The 24,917-nt window shown below is 31.0% G+C and overlaps 1 protein-coding gene and 1 long non-coding RNA gene across 3 annotated transcripts in view; one reads left to right on the forward strand and one right to left on the reverse strand.

Moving 5' to 3' along the window:
• LOC139522980 (uncharacterized) overlaps positions 1-24,917 on the reverse strand; it is a 110,681-nt gene that overhangs the window by 39,032 nt on the left and 46,732 nt on the right. The gene's annotated exons all lie outside the window — the stretch shown is intronic.
• Positions 4,566-8,594, forward strand: LOC139522958 (uncharacterized). Of its 2 annotated transcripts, none has more exons than XR_011664537.1 (2): positions 4,566-4,684; positions 7,239-8,594. It is a non-coding gene; the product is annotated as an uncharacterized lncRNA (long non-coding RNA). The 2 variants fall into 2 exon arrangements; XR_011664536.1 differs by lacking the exon at positions 4,566-4,684 and adding an exon at positions 6,473-6,526.

The raw sequence follows: 24,917 nt of genomic DNA on the forward strand, positions 1-24,917 counted from the left end.
TTCGCACTATAATTTACAAGTATTTAGTAATATGTAACATGTAAACGTACATATTTCGCTTTATACGAATCCTTTTTACAGTTAAAAATCGAATACTTTGTCTCATTAAACTAATATGTTTCTACAAATAAGAATCGTAGATACCCTTTTCATGTGAAATATAAGACTGTGTGAACACCCACACTGATTCCAGCAACAAATACAAGAAGGATAATGTCATCAAAATGTTGGATTTATGATCGACATCTTATTTGTTCAGTTATGTAAATTAATATGTCAACAGGCAGTCAGTGTTTCAATAGTTATATTAGTTGTATATCCCTATTTTCTGACCGAATTTTATACTATATAACCAGATTTCATACTAATACGGAACTGTTTCTAAGACGAACATAATCTTAAAGTTCACTTTCAGATATATTGATAATGTTCTGCTATCAATCGCATTTCACTGTCTCAACGCACTGATAACTTGTTTCAAAGTGTCGTAAATCTATAAATTCTAGAAAAGCCAGATATTTTTTTTTATCATTCTGTCTTATACCCGGTTGCGACATTTTGACTGATTTCCGATTTGCATGACAAGTGATATACACATTTCAGGAGACGCTTATCCTGTCGACGAAGCGGGTCTCGAACCTTTAGGGAGTTATTACGATTCCCCTAGTGTTTGTTTGCCGCTTTGGTTAGTATCTCTTGAATCGATTGCCGAGTATGTTTGACCTCTTAGTCTTATATTTCCCAAAATAAACGCTAGAAGAACTAACTTGACTAGAAGGGGAGGGGGCACGCCTTTAACCGATTATTTTCATGTACTGTTCAGGGACTTCATATTAATAGTGGGTTAAATGTATATACTAGGTACATAAATGAATACTGGCCACACTGTGTTCATGATTTTACAGTGTAGCTTATATGACGAAATCAAGAGTATCGGTGTATATTTGTTGTGAAATAGAAATCCGCTTTATAAAAAATTGCAGTATAAAACACATTATACAATTATGACGAGACTTTTCTGTAATGTAAAAACATACGAAAATAAACTCATCATAGAAACCAGGATTGATTTTTTTATTTGCACCAAATGCGAGTTTCGTCTACAAACAAAAGACTCATCAGTGACGCTCGAAAAAAAAGACGTTTAAAAGGCCAAATAGAGTACGAAGATGAAGAGCATTGAGTACAAAAAATTCCTAAAAGTTTTGCGAAATACAGCTAAGGGGTCCTTTAGCTATAAAAGGAAAGCATGGTTAATGATAAGGTAAAATGCGACACTGACCTTTTTTTCAAAAAAAATTCTCGAGAGTTGGAAAAAACCTTATTTTATGTACATGTAACAACATGTAAGAACCGACACATTTTTATGGCACGCCTTTATTATATTTATTCAATTTCGAGATATCTTATTTAGTTAAATAAGATATCTTATAAACTAATTGAGATATCTTAATAACAAAATGAGATATCTTATATATTAATAGAGATATCTTATATTTTAAATAAGATATCTTATATATTAAATAAGATATCTTATTAAAATGTTTATAAAGATATCTTATTAAATATATAAGATATCTTATTTAAAATATAAGATATCTTATTTAAAATATAAGATATCTCTATTAATTTATAAGATATCTTATTAACTATATAAGATATCTTTTATATAGTTAATAATAGAGATATCTTACTTACTTAATAAGATATCTCCATAAGTTAATAAGATATCTCTATTAGTTTATAAGATAGCTCTATTAATTAATAAGATATCTCTATTAGTTTATAAAATATCTCTATTAATTAATAAGATATCTCTATTAGTTTATAAGATATCTCTATTAATTAATAAGATATCTTATAAAGTATGTATTTAAAAGATATCTTTATAAAGAAGTAAGATATCTTATATACTTAATAAGATATCTTATTAATTAATAGAGATATCTTATTAACTTATAGAGATATCTTATAAACTAATAGAGATATCTTATAAACTTTTAGAGATAGCTTATTAACTTATAGAAATATCTTATTAACTTATAGAGATATCTTATAAACTAATAGAGATATCTTATAAACTAATAGAGATATCTTATTAACTTATAGAGATATCTTATTAACTTATAGAGATATCTTATTTAATTGGTTATAAAGATATCTTATTTAATTGGTTATAAAGATATCTTATTTAATATATAAGATATCTCCATAAGTTAATTAGATATCTCTATTAGTTTATAAGATATCTCTATTAGTTTATAAGATATCTCTATTAATTAATAAGATATCTTATGAAGTATGTATTTAAAAGATATCTGTATAAAGAAGTAAGATATCTTATATACTTTATAAGATATCTTATTAATTAATAGAGATATCTTATTAACTTATAGAGATATCTTATAAACTAATAGAGATATCTTATAAACTAATTGAGATATCTTATTTACTTTCAAATTAAATAAGATATCTTATAAAAATTAAAGATATCTTAATACTTAATAAGATATCTTGTTAAATAAATAAGATATCTTCAAATTTGAATAAATATAAAAACGGCGTGCCATACATTTTGCATACACAAATGTTTAATGCATTTTGTCTGTGAATTTCCATTTCATAAGATTTATTTATTTGTGCTATTACAAAGATTACAAGTCCTTTAGGCAAAATTTCCAATATATAGTTTTATTGAATCAAGTTTTGGACATTATGGTTTAAAGCTCGCAAACGTTTGTGCAAGCTTTATACATGTAGTTATACAAACCCATGTTTCAGTTCTAACATAGGTTAATCTAATTTTCCACTTTTAACACAACAAATACCCTCAACACCGACCTATATCAAAAGTCTTTTAATGGGTTATCTTACATCTTGGGGTTAGTCGTGAAGAATCACCATACAGTAATATCGTGAAGGATCACCATACAGTAGTATCGTGAAGGATCACCATGCAGTAGTATCGTGAAGGATCACCAGGCAGTAGTATCGTGAAGGATCACCATGCAGTAGTATCGTGAAGGATCACCATACAGTAGTATCGTGAAGGATCACCATACAGTAGTATCGTGAAGGATCACCATACAGTAGTATCGACTGTTAATATATGTTGTAAAACGCTAAGGGTAATTTTAATATTGTATAACGCACTGTTATAAATACTGTATAATAATATAGTGTTATTAACTGGCTGTTTCTGTATTGGCACTGGTATAGATTCAAGGTTTGCTGTATTGGCCTTGAGACCCTTAGAATCTATACCAGTGCCAATACAGAAACAGCCAGTTCATAACACTTTTATTAAATGATTATAAGAGAATAAAAAACCGGAGGTGAACGTCCCGTATGAACCCTAGTGCCAATACGGCTTTCCCCCGCTTTTTGTCTGTATTGGCCCTGTTTTTCCGTTTCAAAATTTTAAGACGTAACAAAACATTGCACATCATTTAACCTGTTTATATTATGATTTTAATTTAAAAAAATATTATACAAATGTTTTTATGCATTACGATACTTCCAAAGTTTAGTGATGGCGTAAGAACAATTGAAAACCGTAAGTGAACGTCCTGTATTAGCTCTAGGGCAAACACGTTTTCCCCCCGCATTTTTCTGTATTGGCCCTGTTTTTCCGTATTGGCCCTGTTCGAAGCAATATTAAATCTTGATTTATATCGACAGTGGAACGTTTTCAATATTGCACATCCTGATTTTACGTATTAGGGCTTATCTGCTCATATCATTTAATAATACATAATAATGATAATAATACCACGACTTAAAGTCATTACTTATCAACGTTGGTGGTTTTTTTTTTACAAATATGACTTGTGATCCTTATGATTTTCCACACATAACTCTCAATTTCAACATCACGTTATATCCATCGTTATCCTTTAAAATATATATATTTAAGCAGCTAACTTTAACTTTTGTTATATTTTTTTATGAAACAATATATATTTACTCTGCTCGTAGTTTTTAAACAAATATGAAATGCAATGCACAGACTCCTCGAAGGGGAATGGGAACAGCCAAACATTTTTACGGTAATTTCGTATGCTTCGACTATAAAATACTGTATTTTTCCTATAAGAATCGAAATAATTCATTCATGTCATGCTCTATGCTCATTTAACATGAGTAGGCATTATATTTGACCACATTTTACACCTCGCTAACGCTCAGTGTAAAATATCGACACATATAATGCCTACCCATGTTAAAATGAGCATAGAGCATGACATGAAGGAATTATTTCTTAAACAATACGTTGAAGACAACTCCATTTAAATCTCATTTAGCGAGGCTTATTTCGTATGTGTAGTATAGCCCACTTGGAAGATTATTTATCAAAGAAAGATAACTTTACTTTTAAATATAAAATGTTTATAAAATACTGAGTTATCCTTCTTATCATGTTTGACTTTATTATTGAAGAAAGTCTGCATTGGGCAGCAGCTAGCAATACGTCTGGAGTACATCTATTCACAAACATCGGTAGATTAAACATGTATATACAATGCTGAAATAAGCAAAAGCGTTTTGGTATCAAATATGTAATGTAACATAACACAAGTGTCTATATCCATTTTTGATATATTGCTAGGACATGATTAAAGAAATTTGAGTCCGCCTAAAAAACTCATCTGGAATTCCCAAATTAGCCATGGAATGGACCCAAGTAAGACTTACTTTAAGGATTTGTGCTTTCATATAACATTCAAAACACATCTTTGTTATCATGATTCAAGTACTTGTCGTAGCGAATGTGTAGACTAAACTGCTGAATTAATTTCAAGTAAAAATATTCGTGCTATTTCTTGCCCAATGATTTAATTTGATCCTCTTATTTAACACATAAAGTGCTATTTGTTGGGCCGCCAAATTTGTCAGTATGATGTTATTGAATCTTATTCATATATAATTATCTTTTGTCGGAATCGTTGCACAAATATTTATCTACGGTTTTTTTTTGTTGTTTTTTTTTGCACTTTCGTCAATCCCCAAACAAAAATTATATACATTCTTTTTAAATACTATTTCCAAATTTTAAATATTAAAATTGACAATTTGATATCTATCTTTTTGCACACTCAAAATTTTCTTTCATCTCTAAGCGCTTTGGCTCGGACGTGATTTGTGTAAACGTCTAAACACTCTAGGTTAGAATGCAGATGCTATATAAAAAGTAAAATCCCCAAAATACTGAACTACGAGGAAAATTCAAAACGTAAAATCCCTTATCAAATAGCAAAATCAAAAGCTCAAGCACATCAAACGAATGGATACCAACTGGCATATTCATGACATGGTACAGACATTTTCTTATGTAGACAATGGACCATGGAATATTCTCACTTCGTATAGGAACTGAGGTCGCATATGAATTTGATATTTGTCAGGTACATTATGTTTGATACAAGTACATTCCTGTACAATAAAAATATTGACAAATATGAAATATATTAAACACTTATATCTGATTTGATATATAATCTAAAATAGAAAATACTGCTTTCGGGACTACAATCAAATTAAGTAACCATTTTGCTGTACAGGAGGTATGAACATTGAATCAATTTATGTTAAAGTAAAGTCAGATTAAAACAAATGATTTATTCTTTATTACATATATAAGCATTGGCAACATGGCTATTCTTGTTTAAATTACTATTGTTTTGCGTATTTATACATCTCTTATTTAAAACCTGTCAAGCTACGTGGATATCAATCTTGTTTTGAACATTTAAAGTTGTTAAAATTTGTTTTATTACGTTGAACTGCATTCGATAATGTAGGTAGCTACAGTTATGGTCCGATACAAACTGTAGAATCATTGTAACACAACTTCAACATTAAATAAAGACGTGCTCCATTAACAAATAAAAGTGGTGTCGTTTCCCACATTGAGATTCAATTTAAACATTACAAAATGAATGAAAATGGACAATGCATGACTCGTATTCAGCATATGACCGGAAAATACAATTCCATGAATTTTACCATTACCCGATATTTTATTACTACCTGATGCAATGTGTTCTGTACTAAAATTTAAAAATAATATTTAAAGATTGACAGAATCCTTAATCTTTCGTTAATATGTTTTGTGTTTTTGCTACATGTTTTGTGTCTTTTATTTATTATCGGAGTTCAATTGAAAATATATATCTCACTCAATACTAGATTATGGTCGTTATAGTTAGATATTAAAGATATCTATAGAAAGTAAAACAATATATAATGCCAAACTCCAAGGAAAACTCAAAACGAAAAGTTTATCAAATGACAAAATCTAAATAAAAAAAAAATCTAGCGAATGGAAAACAACTGTCGTATTCCATACTTGGTACAGACACGTCCTTGTGTCGAAAATGGTGGATTAAATCTGGTTTATATCTTTTTACGAAACACCAATACACGGAAATTTTGTTTCGATTTTACATATTGCGAAGGTTGAAATGGACCTCAACTGTGCGTTTACATATTATACACAACCTACATGTACGAAGGAAGTAGACAGGTAAAACTATTTTTTTTCAAATAAAATAAGAATTTATACATGCTCATGTAAAAATGGAATACATATATTTCTTTTTCGGAACATCTGAAGACTATTTGTTTGTAGAAAATTAGAAATGAGAACAAACGCCAAGAACATTTTAGAACACATTTCTAATTCCTTCTTGTGAAATATACGAACTTTAACGGGTGATCTAAAAACTGATCGTTCATTTCTAAATGATGTGTAAAAATTGAGTTTAAATTGGTACATGTAGCTGTTTAAAAAAAATTAAATAATTAATTTTCGGTATTTGTTGTTATTCTGTTGATAACATGTCGAAATATACTATAATATTATTAATGTATGTATTTTTTGTCCTGAATGCATTTATTTGTATTGTATTCCTGTCGTGTAATGTCATTTTAACAGTACATTTAACATAATCATAAAGCGCGAGGTTTGGCTAGTCACAAAATCAGGTTCAACCTACAATATTTTTCTTAAAATGACCTGTACCAAATAAGAAATATGGCAGTTGTTATCTAATAGTTCGTTTCTATGTATGTTGCATTGTCTTTTGTTTTTTGGTGCACCTCGTTGTTTTCCTCTTATAACTGGTCATTCGGTTTTAGTTTGTAATCCTGATTTGTTTCCTCTAGATCGATTTATCACTTTTGAACAGCGGTATACTAATGTTGCCTTCATTTATAGTAACTTGATTTTTTTTCAGTTAAGTTACTTAAATGGCTGAACCTACCAAAGTAGTGTGTGAAGCCTGTCAGCATTGTGGAGTTATACAAGTTGCAGAGCTATGGTGTAATGATTGTGATGAAGGGTTTTGTGACGAATGTATTAAAAATCACCAAACTTTTAAAATTCTCCGAAATCACTCTATCATATCTTTGACCGATCATCTTAAAATTTCCGACATTTCTGTATGTCAGACCTGCACAGAACACAACAAGAAACTTGAAAGCTTTTGTCAACAACATGATCAACTTCTTTGTTTGAAATGCATCCAGTCGAATCATAGTAAGTGCGATAATATTGTAGGAATAGTAGACGCTGCGAAAGGATCAAAGAACTCAGCAGCAATATTTGACCTCGATGAAGATATAAAGAACTTACTGAAAAACATCGAACAAGGTATTGTGTGTTGTTACGATAATGGTACAGTAATCAATGACGAAGAACAGAAAATTAAAGAGAGAATCAGCAAAACACGTGAAGAAATAAACAAAACACTTGATCAATTACAGGAAATGATATTGTCCGAACTAACAGCAAAAACTGAAAATGAGAGAGAAAAACTTGATAAATGCACAGCTGAACTTACTAAAAAAGAAAAGAAAGTCAAGGAAATAAGAGAGCAATCTTCTAAAATAAAAGAGTTTGCATCAGAAACTCAAGTATTTGTCGTGATGAAAAACATGCAGCATAAAGTCAACAAAGAACAGGATATTATGAAATTGAAATTGAGTAGCATACCGAAGGATTTGCCATATCTCAAAATTAATTCTGAATTATTAAGTTGGACCCAAAACTTAAAAACATTCGGGGAAATACACATCGAAACACTATGCAATCCATTACCTTTTATAGAAACAAAGGTCCATCAAGCACAATTAAGCATTAAATAAACAAGCAGCAATTAAAATATAAGATGGACGCATAAACAACCAATCGTACTGAACCTTATTTCAACTGAAATCATTATACACATTATGTTGGCGTCTCCAATCTTTACCTGTTCCTACAGTTGAAACGTGTTAGATTAACACAACGCTTTCGATTGTGAAATTACTAACTGAGACTTAATAACAAATTTGTTGTAACCAAGAGGAACGAGATGGATGTTTCCTGTAAAGCATGATCTGTTAATTCAACCCGGACACCTGTGATTACCCACTTTCAATCTTAAGTTTGGTTCGAGACAATCGTTTGCCTGTTCATCGTTTCGTTATTTTTTGTCACGAGTTTTTCTTGACTTGTGAGTCTTGATTCTTCCTTTGGTATTTTCTGCATCTTTTTGTTCAGAAGATATTGTTATTTAAAAAGTATTCAATCAATGTTCATTTTAAAATTTCATCGTGTTGAAAGTTCATTTTGCCTACACTCTTAGATATTTGACTTTGGTATCATTAAAAGTACTAAGTTTCACGTTTTCAACAATTCCAATGGATACATGGATATGTGTACCAGTAATCTTTCTCATTAAATCTCTGCGATAAGTGCACTTATTAATAATCACATAACAGTATAAGATCCTGTATTTTGAACGCTGTTTCCAATTTATTTATTTTCCAGAAATGCTACCTCATAGAGAACGAAAAACATATATGAAAATTTTTTCCCCGCATGATGTTGTATTGTACTATTAATAATATTTATTTATGTATTTCTCTGTTCTGAGCATTCTTGCGTTTATCTGTACTGTATTTCCGTCACGTAGTGTTGTCATGTGAGCTGTATTTTCCTTATACGCGAGAGGTTTTGTTAGCTATAAAACCAGATTCAACCCAACAATTTTTCTTTGAATGTTCAATACCTAGTCAGGAATATGGCAGTTGTTATAAAAAAAATCTGTTTCTATGTAATTTTGCATCTCTATTTGTAACAGTTCAGTGTTCCTGTTGATCCGTTATTTTCCTCTTATAGTTTTGTGTTTCCCTCGGTTTTAGTTTATGACCCGGATTTGTTTCAGTTAAATCGTTTAATGACTATTGAACAGCGGTGTTAAAGTGTTACCCAATATCGAAAAAAATCGGGAAAGAAAAATTCCTGCTCAGGAAAGATGTAGGTACAAAACGTGATGTAATTCTGTTTGCACACATCAAAAGATTGGTAATTCTTTTTACTTCAATGTTCTTATGCACATCATTCAAGGTATTAGTATACCTACATGTAGCCTAAAAAAAATTTGAATAAAGTAAACCAGTTCGTGAACATTAATTCAAACTTAAGGATAAAGATTCCATGAGTTCTTAAGTGTGTTGAAACTTTTTTCCAAGCAGAAATTACTAAAAGTATAGAAGGCATTGTGTCAAAAGATTACATCAGTCCAGTAAAGTAATTAACAATTACATAAAACCAGGTATCAACTTCACATATTTGGATGTGACAAATTTATTGAGGTTTAAATAAACATCAGTTATGTTTGAATATATGTATCAATACAGCAAAAAAACCACGACTTACCCACTATCAAAGATTACTGAACAGATAACTTTTTCAGAACGTTGAGTGTCTTCAACATCAAATACACTATATCGGTCCTAAATAACCTATAATATAACTTTTAGAAAATAGTAAAACTTCAAACTGCTTAAATACCTACATTTCCATGTGGAATATCGATTAAAAGATAAAATTCACGTCTACGGTTATGCTCGTGTGATAGTTATGCAAACGTAGTGTAAAAAAAAACTATGATCTAATACGGTCCTATCTTTAAGAATATGAAATAATTATAAGAGATATACTGAACAACAATATTTGTTTATCAAATTATACGTATAATTTACTTTTACAAATTGTGACTTGGTTGGAGAGTTGTCTCATTGACACTCATACCATATGTTTCATAAAAACTATTATGATGATAAAAGAATTTACTATCCAGGTAGAAGTAAAACATAAACCTCGAACACTAGAATTTGCAAATTAACACCAAAAAAAGAAACGGTGAGCCGACTTCTCTAAAAAAAAAAACATACTCAAGATATCAAGACTCACAGTAAATAGGAAATCACTTTATTATTATATCAATTAGTGGAACAATATTAGTATTATTGTGTTGACGTTATCTTCACTAATTCAGGCACCTGTTTTCGTTTAAAAATCACATAGAATGCTACTACCAACATGTACAATGTAAATATGTCGGATACTACACTTAGCTTAGATTTGCCCACCAGAAAATGCCGCAATTATACTATGCTGTCAATAAAATGCATTGTTTGGATAAAATTCTTCACAAGGTATACCTTGTAGAAATCAACTAAAATTAATTTTGCAATTCACATTTAATTTTAAACATCCTGTCACAACATAATTAGGGGCCTTGGTGGCCGGGTGGTCTAAGAGGTTACTACTGTAACTACTAGCAAGTCTTTCCTGATGTTGTGTGTTCGAACCCCGCTCATGCGGGTGAAATTTTAATTGACTTTGATTGTCAGTCTTCCTATCGAAGGTCGGTGGTTTTCTCCGGGCACTCCGGCTTCCTCCACCAATAAAACCTGGCCGCCACGAACTAGCCTAAACGCGTTGCTTAAAATTGGCGTTTAAACAGAAATAAAAATCAAAAATCAAATCACAAAACAATTCATAACAAATGATGGTCTTTCGAAACTTGAAGTAGATTTTAAGTAAGTGATATAATTAACTAGGAAATCTTTAGTATGAAAAAAAAACTGTAGTCATTTCAAGATCTTTTGAAATAAGATTAAAGGACTCAGTCAGATTTAATTTCATATGTTAATGAGCAATGATATCCATTAACTACAAAACGATTCCTGTTGAAAGTGTTATTAATGTAGACATTTGAATAGATGAATTAAAGCAGTATAGGGACGTATTTAAAGTATAGAGACATGTGTACGCTTTTGTCAGTTTCAATGATATAATTTTCCGTACCTTAAAATTAACCTGACCAAAAAGAGATAATTCTACCCAAACACTACTATCTTGGAGTGAGAATTTTTCCATGAAGACAGGATTTTAATTTTTCATTCACTCCAAAAACCTAATAACATGGTCATATCCAAAAGTTTGTTTTCTATATTTCAGTATCTTTGAATAATTATATACATTTACCTGAATAAATCGTTAACGCCCTTAACATGATAACATTATCAAAGCAAAACGTTAAATTGTGTCCACTTGTCTGAAGTAATACACAATGTGATTAAGCTTTTCAAGCAGGTTTTGAAAACAAAACGGAGTCTCAAATGCAGACCGCAAACTAAAAAAGGCAACAGAAGTATACCGCTGTTCAAAACTCGTAAATCCATGGACAAAAAACAAAATCGGCGTAACAAACTAAAACTGAGGGAAACGCATTAAATATAAGAGGAGAACAACGACACAATATTAAAATGTTACACACACAGAAACGGTCTAAGCATTAGACACAATCATATGAGAATAACAAATATAACATCAAAACCAAATACATGAATTTGGGATAGATAAGTACCGTGACACGTCTTATAGTAATGTGAATTCACATTCAAATATAAGAGAAAATAAACGACACAACGGAAACACAACGTTAAAATGTAACACACACAGAAACGAACTATAATATAACAATGGCCATATTCCTGACTTGGTACAGGACATTTAAAAAAAATGGTGGGTTGAACCGGGTTTTGTGGCATGCCACACCTCCCTCTGTTATGGCCATGTGAAATATAACATTAAAATGACAACACAACTTAACAGGACTACAATATAAATAAATAGGAGAACACAATTGACAAAGAAACACACGAATAATAGTTAACAAACGGCAACAAGTTTAAAATGTTAATACGCCAGTAGTGCATTTTGTCCTCACAAGACTTAATAATGACGCCCAGATACCAAATTTTGAAAGCCGAAACATGTACAAAGTTGAACAGTATCGGAGACCAAACGTTCATAAAAGTTGTGCCTAAAACGGCCAGGGTTTTCTGTTAGGTACCCGAACATTCCTATTATTTAGAACAATTTATACTTTTGCAATCAGTAAATTTTATAAAATGACTGAACAAAAGATATACATGATAAAACTGAAGTATTAACTAATTACAGGAAACAACCGAAATACATTACATAACCCGACAAAATGCAACACAAAAATAGACACATCCGAATAGGTCAAAACCTCAACGCCAAGAGACGTCACATTTGAATTTGTAAAACAGATCATCAAAAAATGAAAAATGACGTCACATTTAAATGAGTAAGATATAATGAGAATTGATTTAAGATTATATTTGAACTAAATACTGATATTACATTATATTAATTATATTATTATTAATAGCAAACTAAGGTAGCAATTAACTATATTATACAACGAACCTTAATGAAAACACAACAATAATAATATGATTTTCATCTTATTGCTCAAAAGTCAAAGACTAAGATTCATATCCTAATTAGGCATTCTTATAAATAGAGAAAGATTAATTTTTAAACAACGTAGTAGGGTAATAATTTCTTTTTATTATTTGAACTATGTTACATGTGTTCTATACAGGAAATATGAAATAGTAGCAATTTGTATATGTTTAGACTTTGTTTTATATTTTAGGAAGTAATTACTAATTTGCAGGTGCTTTGTAACTGTAAAAAGTTATCATTATAGGAAAATGTCGCAAATAATGATGTAATGCTTTCTCAATTCCGTAATTGTTCTTCCTGAAACATCTTTGGTATCTGACATTTTTTCCGAGAGGCAAATTAATTACTTGCAAATATGCCAGTCATTTGTTCTAAATTGCAATTATTTTCCAGGAAGATTTTTTTTACAACGGATGAATATGGTGTCAATTTTCAGTGTTAAAAAATCACGAAAATCATTTAGTTCGTTTTAATATACTGTCGTGAATGATGTATCGGTTTGTGAATGCTTGTTCTGGTTGTCAAGTTTGTGTTAACAGTTATTTGCCAAATGTTTTAGAATTTGATTGCTTGATAGCTTGATATATTGAAGAGACATCTGGTTTTTTTTTTATAAACAATGTGTGTAAACCTTAAGATGTATTTTAAAATAGTTCGGTGCTGTCTTATTCATTTATACCCCACAGCCTTGTTCATTCGATATAAACGTGTCATATATGCTGCATTCTTTTAGGAAACACCGTATACAAGTAAATGTCTCTTGGAAAATCATCTTTTTTCTATTCAGCTCATTTTATCTATGTCTCATTAGCATTTTATCTATATTTTCGCATAAAACTCTTATATTACGTAACACTAATTTAAACAAGAATATGTACATGATCAGTTATTTCCTCTACTTACAATTATTGAAGTAGGTCTTGGTAACTTTATCATAACAATTGTAATTTTGGAATCAACATATACACTTTTCGTCCTATAATATGTTGTTTTTTGTATTATATCTATATTTACATTACCTATAAATGTTTTTTAACAGAGCTGTTCTTCATTCAAGGTGTGCAACGACACTTCTATATCAGTATAAAATATTCTTAGACATGTGTTTTTACATTACAACAATATTTATATTCGTAAAACTGTCGATTTCTTATTATTTTTCGAAAATAATATTTTAATGTTTTTTATTATAGTAAAAATGAACAGGACTCAAGTCATGCACCGGGTAATATATAACTTGGAATACTAGAAAAAAAAGTTTTAATTCCTTTACTTAAAAAAGACGAAATTTCACCAAATTTTAAACGTTTATTGAATGATCTATGGAAAAAATGAAATCAAGAAAACCTTTTCAAAGAGTTACTCTACTTGAATTATATCATGGCCTGGTGCTTTGTCATTTTTAGCTAGAATTAAAACATTTATAACCTCATCAATAAAAGTTGAACAAGTTGAAGAAAGCCATTGGAAAATAAATGAATCTTTCTTTCCTCTTCATCTTCAAAGAGTACCAATGAATATTTTCATTAACTCAAATTGTTTACAGTTCCTTTGCACTACAAGTGTTATCTACTGATGCTAAATTGCCATAAGGAATTAATTGTTCGACAATTAATATTTTTTCTAAAGATTCAACAAAACCACACGCCATTGTCTATTGCCAGAAGGAGCGCATTCGACAATAAAAGTACTTAATCATAAATTGGTGTCTCCAGGTTTTAATTCAGCTTTATCAGGACAAATTAGATATAAAATTGAGAAAGGAAATGGGGAAATTGTCAAAGCGACAACCACCCGACCATAGAGCAGACAACAGACGAAGGCCACCAATGGGTCTTCAATGAAGCGAGAAACTCTCGCATCCGTAGACGTCCTTCAGCTGGCCACGTAAAAAATATGTATACTAGTACAGTGATAATTGACGTCATACCAAACTCCGAATTATACACAAGAAACTAAAATTAAAGATCATACAAGACTAACAAAGGCCAGAGGCTCCTGACTTGGGACAGGCGCAAAATTGTAGCGGGGTTAAACATGTTTATGAGATCTCAACCCTCTACCTATACCTCTAGCCAATGCAGAAAAGTAAACGCATATCAATACGCATATTAATATTAAAAGAAGTCTTACAGTTGGGTGCAGACCAAGCATTACATGTAAACGAGCCTAAAAAGTTAACGCGGTGTTTACTCGCGTGCACTTCATGTAAACGCCGCGTTAACTCTGCGTTAACTCCGAAATGTTAGTAGACATAAACAGTAAACGGGCGTTTACTTTCGCGTTTACCTCAGCGTTAACGCGAAAACCGCGCGTCTTCTAATTTTGTAAAGAGTAAACGGGCGTTTACTTTTGCGTTTACTTCGCGTTAACGCGAAAAAGGCGTGTGTTCTATTTTTGTAAAACAAGTAAACGCTCGTTTACTGTTTGTAGTAAACGCGCGTTAACGCAGATTAACCTCGTATCCTGGACACACTGATCTAATATATCACATGATAAGGTACATTAAAATATCCATCTGTCCATTTTCGATCAACATATTGACGATTGCATTTAATGAAATGACACCTCTTTAATTAATTTATTGAAAATTAATCATTGCATATAAGAACAAAATGGAAATTCGTCCTGGAGCTGTAAAACCTACAAGACTTTCAGTTCACATTCGTGAGAGGATATTAAGTTTAAGAAAATCTGGCAAAAACATACTGAAGTTAGAGATAAGTTGATACGATCAGATAATGTTCAAGTTTCTAGACAGGGGATAAGTGCATTTCTACGACGTTTCCGTCAGAGTGGACCGATTACGGACTTTAAAGTAAACACTAGACAGAAAATGTTACAGGAAGTACATCTTAAATTTATTGACGAAACAGTTCGTAATGATCGAGAAATATCCGCTAGATAAATGTTTATATTTCTAAAAAAAAGTGTTTTTTAATGTTAAGATTCAAAACACATATACGTAAAATATTAAGTCATTTTAACAACATAAATACAAGACAAATGCACACGACGATTATTTTATAAGATACACAATTAGTTAACGCGAAAAGTAAACGCGCGTTTACTTTCAAGTGCACGTAAAAATACAATTGAGAAATCTGTAGTAAACGCCCGTTTACTTTTACATGCACGTAAAATTAAACTTGTGAAATCTGAAGTAAACGGCCGTTTACTACTAACTAAACGGACACAGAGTAAACGCGCATTTACTCGAGTAGACATTAGAAATTTCAATTTTGACCGCGTTAACGTAAATGAAGTAAACGGGCGTTTACTAGTGAATGCGAAACTTTAAGTTAACTAACGAAATATGTGCACGCCGCGTTAACTTGCGTTTACTTTATGTAATGCTTGGTCTGCACCCAACTGTATATTTAGATTGTTATAAGACAAATAAGTTTCATTTTTTTCACCTGAACAATTCCTTAAAAGAGATATAATTGCTCTTTTTCTGTTTTTGGCAAATTTTTCAAACGATTTCTTAAACGAGCGTACTTAATTGTAATCCTGGTACCTTGGATAACTATTTACACCACTGGGTCAATGCCACTGCTGGTGGACGTTTCGTCCCCGAGGGTATCACCAGCCCAGTAGTCAACACTTCGGTGTTGACATGAATATCAATAATGTGGTCATTTTAATAAATTTACTGTTACAAAACTTTGAATTTTTCGAAAAACTAAGGATGTTCTTATCCCAGGCATAGATTACCTTAGCCGTATTTGGCACAACTTTTTGGAATTTTGGCTCCTCAATGCTCTTCAACTTTGTACTTGTTTGGCTTTATAAATATTTTGATATGAGCGTCACTGATGAGTCTTATGAAGACGAAACGCGCGTCTGACGTACTAAATTATAATCCTGGTAACTTTGATAACTATATACTATATATCAAATACATCAAATATGTCAATACGACGAAAAGTTGCCATCGGTTGCCTACTACAGTTATTGCCTTTATATAAAGATCTGTACTACTTTCTGCTGAAATAAGTTTAAAGTATAGTAACTCCTTAGTAACATCGGACGCATGAAATTATTAAACGGGTTGTTTTAATTTTTTTTTTATTAAGACAGACTGTAAGCAGTAAATATAACGAGCAAACTAAGATCGACAAATGATTTCACATGACCTAGTGCATATAATACTTTATTACTAAATTGCGTCGGTCAGACACTCAACTTTTGATTGACTTTCTTCCGTAAAGCGAAATCGAAATATTTGAAAGCGATAGATATGATCAAACGCAGATCTCGGCACATTATGAAAATAAAATAGATATATCTGGATAAAATTTGTTAGCAGAAAAGAAATTAACGTGACAGAATTGTCAATTGACTCCTTCTACATGTTTTAGTAGATTTTGCATAAAAATATATCTTTTTTGGGGGGAGTTTTTCGATATTTTCGTAAAACTGAAATATATAGACAGAAGGTATAGAAAAATGATAAGCTGGATTCGATATACAGATAAAATAATGCCAAGAACTCTAATAGGTATCTAATGACATTTACTTTTCATTTAAATCAGTGATATTTAAATATAGCACATGCTTTTTTGAAAGGTCACGATTTCTGATGACGCCATTCATTGTATTCTATATATAGGCAAAGTACAAAAATGAAGTAGAAACTCACAAAGTAGGTAGTAATTAATTATTTAAAGTTCCAAAAGCAAATTCATTATCATTATTTACCATCATTACAGAAAATTCACTAGTCAAAACAATGTTAGATGAATTTTCTAGAAAAACAAGTCTAAAAACAGTTCGAATGTATTAGTAGAGATAAGAATAGTATGAGTGCCAATGAGACAACTGTCCATGAAAGTCACAATTTGTAAAAGTATTATAGGTCGAAGTACGGTCTTCAACATTTGATTTTGTTTTGATTTGTGTCTTCTGTATTTAGAAAACACATGAATTATGATAAGGAAGTATAAAAAAAAGCTTTTTATATACCGGTAGTAAGTATGTAATGATCACTTGAAGATAACTTAATTATATGAAACATCAGGCAGACGATGGGCAGTCTGAAATGTAATTTTCCTGACCAATTACACAACTATAATACTGTAGCACAATGACGTTGTAATAACGTGCTATAATATTGTGATATAAATGTTTTGTCACGAAATGTTATTATCTGGCCATGCTGATAAAATGCAAAAATATATTCTACTAATCAAATATAGAATAAAGAATTGGAATTTATCTTCACAACCATGCTGATATTTGGTAAGATAGCAAAGATTTATGCCTGCAATTCTGCAATTCAATTTAAAACTATATAGATAACTTTAAATTGTAGTTTATGACAAAATAAAGGCAACAGTAGTATACCGCTGTTTAAAACTCATAAATCCATGGAAAAAAGTGGTGCCAAATACGGATTAGGTAATCTATGCCTGGAATAAGAATTTTTTTTTTTAATATTAAAAGTTTTGTTAACAGGAAATTCATAAAAGGACCACATAATTGATATTCATGTCAAAAACAAGTAATTAAAACGGCACAGAAATTACACAGAAGTTCACAATATTTAAACTAAAATCATATAACTTCAATTCCACAGTTTTAATTGTTTAAATGGTTTCCCCAATATAAGAAGCAATATAGCAGTAATTATTAATTACAATAATACGCAAATTGCAAAAAAAGAGGTGTCCAAATTTTAATCGTTTTATAAAAAGATTATGTGTTATATTTAATTGGGAACAAAACCTATTCAATTTCAATAGTAACAAAAGTACAATAATTATAATTTAGTACCCAAGATGCGCATTTCGTCTACATAAGACTCATCAGTGACGCTTATAGAATGAAATTCAAAACAGTGTGGCTGTGGCCATTGATTGACACATTAATTTCATCCATTGACTGGGACAATTTACGTGAACGTTTGTCTGTAACGACCACTGTTCACGACGTACCTACGATAGACATTTAAACTGTGGGGTCACCAAAGGTTTCTTAACGCCTTAAATTATAAAATAATTCGAAAAATTAATCAGGAATAACCTTTATGTTTTGATTTATATAATTGATATAAATCAAAACATCGTGTTATTTCTAATTAATTTTTTCGAATTACTTTATTAAGGTTTTGAGAACCTTTGGTGACCCCATAGTTTAAGTGTCTTTAAAAAGTACATAGTGAGCAGTGGTTGTTACATACAAACGTTCACCTAAATTGTCCCAGTGAATGGATGAATTTAATGTGTCAATCAATGGCCACAGCCACACTGTTTTGAATTTCATTCTATCAAAATAGTTATGTTATAAAGCAAAACAAGTACAAAATTGAAGAGCATTGAGGATCCAACATTCCAAAAAGTTGTGCCAAATACGGATAAGGTAAACTAAGCCTGGAATAAAAAAATCCTAAGTTTTTTTTAATATTAAAAGTTTTGTAAACAGGAAAGGAGTAGGTTCAGTAAGACCCCTTTTTGGCCCCAAAATATAGTAGTTTTACAAAATTGTGAAAATGAAATCTTTGAGCTATTTACTGGAAAGTAGATGCTTCTGCTACATAAATATGGACTGTTTTTGACAATACAATGCACATTTATCGGATACTAGCATCATTGTGTCATGCTAAATTACTGAAATCTTCACAATTTTAGCATTTTAGTTAAATTTTAGACGGTTTCCGTCTTAAATGAAAGTGGCCGCATTCGTGTTCATTCATAATATTGAAATGTAAGTTGTATTTGATGATAATACACAACATATATAAAGGATGAGGATGAACCCGGATGCGGCCACTTTCATTTTTGAACGTTTTTTGGCATATTTGATAGATTTTTCATTTTAAGCTTGAATCGGAGCGTTTTTAATGACTAAATCAGTTAAAATCTTTCACATTAACTAATTGAATCAATTGAAATAGACACTTAAGTGTTTAAAAAGAGTCCAAAATCTTTCGTTAGATGAACCTGAAATTTGAGGCCAAATTCGGCCCTTACCGGACCTACTCCTTTATAAAAATGACCACATAATTGATATTCACGTCAACACCGAAGTGCTGACTACTGGGCTGGTGATACCGAAACGCCCACCAGCAAACCTTAAACTTTCTTATATAATTCTTTTAACCGCATTTGTTTTTTTTTTTATAGTATGAGTAAATCAAACACAAAAAAAAAAAGAATAATCAATATTTACGATAGTTCAAAATTTCAAAAAAAAAATCCCATTGATTTATATTTTTGTCATGCATGGATCTAAATATTGAAATTAAAACCGATTGTAAAAACAATAGATACGTTATTTAACGATTTATCTATTGACGAAGGTTCACAGCAGTCAGTGCAATTTAAGTATGACCGATATCAATGAACATGAATTGCAAACCGAGAAATGCATAAATAATGTATTCAAATAGATAAGATTACACTAGTCTGTTATATTATTAATAAAATAACTATAAATACTTAATAACGAGGCGGACGAAATCATTGGAATAATCAAGGATCATAAGTCGACGAGAAACTGACAAATGTCATTGTGAAATTCTAAAAGACGATGAAAAGATGAAACTTCAGAACCCAGTATAAAGCACTAATGATTGATTAATAAGAATCAAACTTAAAACAGGGGTAATCTCAGGTGCACTGCAGGAGTTGAATTATTGCTTGACATGTACTTATCGATAAGATACATCTTAATGTATGACATGACAAAATCCAGAATGCTTCATGTCTTTTTTTTTTATAAAATCTGTTTCACTAAATATGACATAAACCTTGGTGTCGCGAAGAGGGATTCTCACAAAGAAATCAGTTGTAAAAGAGGGACACATGATACCAGAGGGACATAAATCGAAAATAAACTGACAAGGCCATGGCTAAAAATGAAAAAGACAAGCCGACAAACAGAAGTATACATGACACAACATAGAACACTAAGGAATAAGCAACACGAACCCCAACAAAAACTAGGGGTGATCGCAGGTGCTCCGGAAGGGTAGGAAGATCCTGTTCCACATGTGGCACCCGTCGTGTTGCTCATGTTATAACAAATCCGGTAAATAGTCAAATTCAGTAGTTCACATTCATGAAAGGAAAGGGGGTTGTAGTTACGACGTAAGGAAAATATCCGATATCGGTTGTGAAACGGTTATTCCATAACGGTCAACCAAAGTCGTGATGGCGTCCGTAAAACTTACGAACAAATGATTTCAACTTTAACATTTGGAACTCTTGGTTTAATGGCTTCCTTGTGAGCAGCAACCCTCTATCAAGAAAATCATGATAGGAAATGCAAGCACTGTAATATTGTATCAATTGAGAGATATATACCCCGTATGCAGGTGCTGCTGGAGTGTTGCTAACTTTATCGGGTGTATCCTTTATCTCTAGTTCGATGGGATAAATGCGTTCAACATAGTCATCAAATTTTGAATTATTTAGTGAAAGGACATCATCTATATAGTGAAAAGTAGAGTTAAAGGATATTGCTAACTTCTTATCTTTCTTTCTAAGAAGTTCCTGTAAATAATACAACAATAGTATATGGCTGTTCAATAATAATAAATCGATTAATTGGAAACAAATCCTGGTCACAAACCAAAACCGAGGGAAACACATCAACTGCATATAGAAGAGGAAAACAACGGAACAACAGTAACACTGAACTGCTACATAAAATAAACGCCAACATACAATCAGCACTATTTGATAACAGCTGTCATATTCCTGATTTGGTACTTGATACTGCGAAAACATTCAAAAAGATATCAAGCAGCTTTCAAGATACATTACTAAAAGACTACGATAAATACTAGAAAAAGAAGAATTACAAACAAAAACAATAACAAAAATACTGTCTGAAATACCTGTTAAATTAAATTGTACAAGTGAAGAATTTTATATGACAGTTAAACTCAAACATTCGAATCATATTTCCATTTAATTAATTTTGATTAATATATAATTTATCTGGGGGCGCTCCCAATAAAAATAGTTTTTGTTTTAATTAGAATTAAAAAAACAACAACATTCTAACAGAAAACCGATTAGTCGAGTATAATTTTGTTATCGATACTCGGTACTACCGAGCGATACTCGATTACTCGAGTACTCGCTGACATCCCGAATTAATTTACAATAGGTCATCACTAGGAACAAACATGGTTTAAAATATAAAAACTGATCCCTTCCAGTGCATGCTAACATTGATGGTATCAATTTTACTGCGTCAGATGTGCTTTTCAACTTTGTACTTTATTTGGGCTTTTTAACGTTTTTTGGATTCGAGCGTCACTGATGATTGTTTTGTAGACGAAACGCGCGTCTAGCGTACATACAAAATTTAATCCTGGTACCTATGGTGAGTTTATTTCCACAAACTAATGTCATTTCAATTGTGGTAGGGTGGCAAATTATTTAAAAATGGAAAAATTATGCAAACGTTGAAACGCTGATAAAACCAAATGAGGATCAACAATAAAGCCGTAACTTCCTGCTTTTTATCTATAGATTTTTTTAAATATTCGTTTTAATTAATGTTTTGTTTTATCAGTCTTTTGAGTATCTTTTCTCTATCAATCCCCTCTTATTTATAGGCCATTTGTTCTGATCGACAAATTCAAATACTAATATTAACCAAAACAAATCTTTTCTTAAACTTCATACATGAAAATAGAAGTTCACAAAGTGTTAAAAGAAATTCAACAAATGAGTATGTTCTCTCTGTCGTTTCCGCTGTAAAGATGGTAAATGCTAAATTAATTTTCTACGCGGCCTCTGGCAATCAAAATATTGAAAAGTTTTCTATGAAAATAAGAGTGCGCATTAGTGCAGGTTTTCTTTCATATGATGACATGTCATTTAAGAACAATAGGATTGGAGTTGCCCTTAGCACAACCACAAAATTGATTAACAACTAGATTTCCTACAAAATGATATTTACACAATTAATTACTAACTATTGTTCGCGGTAAAATGAAAAATTAAATTAAACATTGCACAACCATTGTGATAACACATCAATGTACTCAGTAACATTCCTGCAGTACAAATCTATTCATCTTAGGTTATTTCTATATGTCTACCAACGTACATTCAAACGCAGATGCTACAATACAAAAACAACAGTCTAAAGTTAATGACATGTGTCTACCAAAATAAGTTCAAACATGGATGCTACAAAAAACATATCACAGTTTGTCACTTGCTACTACAAATTTAATCAAATTCACCAATATAATCTTAACTTTTTCCAAAAATTATTTTGAGTGTCACTCAATCTATATCTAAACCTTATATGTTAGGGTTTATCTTCCCTATTAAGTTGTTTCTGATACAGTAATTCGGGTAGATGTTAGTAGTTGTAAAGGAGACTTCAAGGACAACTTGACAAACTGTGTTATCGTTATTTATAATGAGAGTTGTAATATACTTTTATCAGTCTTTATTATATTGTAGGGCTTCAAAATATACTACAGTCAATACCTAACTCTATCGGTGATTAACACATATAGTGTTTGGTTTTGACATTTGATTAGGGACATTCTGTTTTGAGTTTTCCTCGGAGTTCAGTATTTTTGTGATTTTACTTTTTACATATATATATATATCTTCCTATATCTATCATATAGTTGTTGTTGAAACAAAATATTTGTATTTATGATCGGCCAATTTGGCGACTTAGGGAGCGGGTCTTTAATATAGAAGTCTTTGAGTTCCAGCCGAAGTATAACAACAGCTTAATTTAATCAAAGTTTGAGCTTCCCAATTTTATTCAGTTTAAATCACATTGTTCTTGTATGATTTTTGTGATAACCTAAAATATCCTGGTATCTATGATGAGTTTATTTGTTTTAAATGAATTTTGATTTTTTTTAATACAGCATGTTGTTGTGGTACTTATAGATTATCTTTGATCATCTCAACGAGATTGGTTTTCTCGCTTGAGTCGGGACGGCGACAGCGAGAAAGGCAATCGAGTTGAGATGACCAATGATAATCTGTTTGTCGCTATTTTACCTATGACGACGTTGTCAATTTCATGTCATTTTCGTAGCAACGTCACGTGCCTGCTTAGTTTCTAGCGATAATTTTCCATCTCAAGCGAGTAGCATGATATGAAAAATTATCACAAAAAAGGATCAAAGGAAAAATGCACATAATAGCGATAATGTCAAATACCAAATATATGCAATCAACTTCATGTACGATATGATAAACATCCTGGATGTAGAATATTTTGATTTATAGTAAAATTAGTCGGACTATCCCAAAATAAAGATGTTTGGAGAAAGGAAACAAGTTGTTATATATCAATATTACTTAGTTTCGGCCTTAATATTCTTAATGACGTAATTCATTTTGTTATTGACCATGAATCATGTAAAATTATATGCGACTTTCAAACAAGCGAAATAATTAGTTAGGTTTAATCTACCATTTTCAATATAAGGCTATGTCTGTGCCAAGTAGGCTTGTATTTAAGCTTTTGATTAAACCATATGTTGAGCCCTTTATTTCCATTTTCCTTGGAGTTTGGTATTTTTGTTATTTTACTTTGTTCCATATTTCATTTGTATCTTAAGATTACAAGAAATTATCAAAACTATGGAAATACGATGTAAGAAAAATTTAATTTTAGCTCCTAATGCCAATCTATTTTTTGTGTTTATTGGATTTTACCAATATATAATTTATGTCATGTCAATAGACTTATCATACGTCAATCAATTTTAACTATCAAATTATGAAACCATGTTTGAGTACACAGTAAATATTCAATAGATTTACCTAATTTGTCCTCTTTAGTTTAACTTTTTTGACAATCTATGTATCTGTATCGCCATTCTGGACCGAGTAACAAAATCTGCAACAATTTGGGAGACTGGGATTTTGTGTTTAACCTGAAATTCACCTTGGATGCGTTACGCTTAAAACTCTTCGAAAAGTTTTGATTTGTTTGTTTTCATTGCACGATTATATTTAGATTTGCAAATAAAATATTGTTTTATGTTGAAATGTTTAGCTAGGTTTTTATGGAAATTTGTTCTGTTTTCTGTCTTTATCCTTGTCCTGCTTATGGTTTTGATTCCTCCAATTGGTTACAACGCAATAGTTTTCATTGTAAGGCCTATCTGTTATATCGTTTCCTTTGTCCATTTAAAATTAACATATCTATATAACGTATAATATATATTCCGATAAATCAAGGTCAGAAAATAACTATTAATTTCTGTGAAGGACAAACAAATATTCATTGTAAAGTACGAGACATAACAACAGAATATGGTCAATAATTGTTGAGCTTTGTAATGATGAAG

This window comes from Mytilus edulis, chromosome 5 (genome assembly GCF_963676685.1).
Source record: "Mytilus edulis chromosome 5, xbMytEdul2.2, whole genome shotgun sequence".
Classification (NCBI taxonomy): Eukaryota; Metazoa; Mollusca; class Bivalvia; order Mytilida; family Mytilidae; genus Mytilus; species Mytilus edulis.